This window comes from Drosophila subpulchrella, chromosome 3R, assembly GCF_014743375.2.
Source record: "Drosophila subpulchrella strain 33 F10 #4 breed RU33 chromosome 3R, RU_Dsub_v1.1 Primary Assembly, whole genome shotgun sequence".
Lineage (NCBI taxonomy): Eukaryota > Metazoa > Arthropoda > Insecta > Diptera > Drosophilidae > Drosophila > Drosophila subpulchrella.
In genome coordinates this window covers 8,027,394-8,030,084 of record NC_050609.1, presented here as the reverse complement: position 1 = coordinate 8,030,084, position 2,691 = coordinate 8,027,394, and positions in this window count along the sequence as shown.

Sequence of the window (2,691 nt, the reverse complement as noted above, 5' to 3'; positions counted from 1 at the left end):
GGGCAGGGGTAGGGAGAAGGGGGCAGGATGTGCCAACACTCGCTATTTATGAGTTAATCAACCATGAACTTTAAAGCCCCGCTCTGAAATGCAAAAAGGACACCAAAGCCACGAACACTAACCGCACTCGAGACCCAATAATGAATTTGCATTTTCTACAGCTTCCAGAGGCATTTTCCGGCTTGCTGTGCTGTTTCAGTTTCCAGTGCATAGAACGTATTTTGTTTTGCACACAACCACGCCAACCCGAAAAACAAGGAAAAACAAATGAAAACCAATTAAAATTTAATGATTATGCAGTTTGCATAGTAGCAGCAGCATTTTCCACGCTTCAATGGTGCCGCAAGTGCAAAGTTGTTGGCCAGCTTTTTGTTTGATTGTAATGAATTCTCGCTCTTTATGAAAAGTGTCCACAGTGAATATTCAATTGTGAGCTTAATACCGCATGAAATGAGTTATTTATGTGGCCATCTCTGGACATCTGAATGATTTAAGCAATCCACGGGTAAATACCTCGCCATAAACCATAAAAAAGGAAGCGAGTCGGAGACAAACAGGAAATCAAAAGCAAACCGCAACTGAAAGCCAATACCGATCCGCGGAAATACCCAAGTAACCAAGATACCAAGATATACAGATACATCCATCCAGATGAAGACGGACAAAATAAGAATGGGGAAAAGTAACGGTGGGTGAGTGGATGACAGGCAGATTACGTTTCCGGTGCCGCTGACAGTCGATCCCGAAACCGGAAGCCAACGAGCGGCGTATAAATGTATTTACAATGCCAAGTGAAAAACTGAAAATAAAGTTCTGCGTCTTGCCCACTGACTTGTAAAGTATGCTACTTACACAAACACTTCGTCTCACACATTTGGCCGAAGAATTGCAAATTAGCAATTGCCCATGTGAAAGTGAAATGAACGGAAACGTGGCCCAAATAGGCTCAAAAAAGAAAAAGGGACACCAGCGGTTGGCTAAGTAAACAGACTAGAGCACTGCTTTACTGAAAAAAATGTTGAAAAACCAAAAGGATGAAGGTCGAGTATAAATGCGGCCATCAATTAGAGGGCGGGGCAGATCGATGCCCGGCTGGATGGGCTATTTATATAAATCAAAGTGCGGGTTTGCCTCGTAGTAGTGGTCCACTTAACTCGATAGAGCGATTCCCACATGGGCGGATTTTCCGTGAAAACTAATGAAGGGTATCTGCTGTTCGCCAAGGCAAAGGCTAAACGGTTCTTTTTTGTCCATTTCCCCCTGACTTACAGCCAGTTTAAAGTGCTGGCTTAGAGTGGCCAGGCCACAGTTGAGGTCCTGCCATATGTGTGACCGGAAGCAGCGGCCAACAAGCGGAGCTTAGGCCCTGGAACTCAAGTTCATATTGACAGCACACCCTTTAAAATTAACCCTGACTCACTAAGACCAGGGTGGCTCACACTTTTTTTAACAAAAGCTAAGAATATGTTATATTTATTTATTGTACACTGTTGCCTAAAGTTTAAGACCTAAGGTACAGGGAGGAATCGGCCGTAGTTGTTAAGACTTTCGGCCGGACTAAATTATTATTACAGGCTTACTTAATAACTAGAATTTTACATATGAAGGGGAAGAGAAAGAGATTAACAATTTAAATGAGTTGAAGCAGGTTGGCTGATTTGAGATATGTTGTATTTAAAAATAATTTATAAAGCACTAAAAATAAATATTTTGGGCACTCAGTTATCACAGCAACTTATGGTTTTCAAAGCTAAATCATAATTTCTGACACAATCATCTGAGAAACACACCTCCAAATAAAAAATTTTATATTCTATTCAGTTGTACTTGCTAACTTATATATAATATCTAAAATCACTTATAAGTATCAATTTAGGTATTAATAAAAATGGAATAACATATTTTGATTACAGATTTTTTTTAGGATTGTCAAAACTTGAACTTGATCTTTTAAAGGTACCATAAAGTAAGCAGTCAAAAAATGAACTTAATTCAACGAAATGAAAGTATGTTGTTGCATACTCTCAGGCACATATATAAATGATTTCAAAAACTCCGATATCTGTGATAAAAGTTTTTGGCAGTTTTAAAAATCGAACTACCCTCATCTCCACACACACTGAAAAAGGGGCACCTACCCACGCATAGTTGTGTGCATGTCAATGTGGCTGAGGGTAGGAAATGAGTTTCAAAGTGCTTAAAAGTGGCTGCTGGTGGTGTTTGGCTTTCAGTCCGCTGGCCTGGAGTGTCAGCGTTGCGCTACATTAGATTAAACAGCTTAAGAAGTCAGCCAGTAATGCCGAGACACGCGCACATACGCATTCATGGGCTAAGCTGTCAACGTGGCGTATGAGCAATGTTGGGTTTTCGCATCGCCTTGACTCCCAGAATGGCGAGGATGGTGCGGATGGTGCGGTCTTCTTGTGCGATGTGGCAGAAAAATTAGTGACCCTGAATTAAATTGCCATTATTTTCAACTCACTCGAAAAGATGCGCAAAATACACATACTCGCTGGCTTCGAGGGTATTTGAGCGGCTGTTGAAAAGCGGATTTAATATGAAAATTCCGCATTACGAGTTGTTTGTCGTTTCACTTTGTGTACGGCAAATACATATGCACAGGCAATTGCTGTCTGTGTGTGTGTGTGTGTGTTTGTGTGTGTGTGTGTGTGGGACGGGTTTTGCGATTGA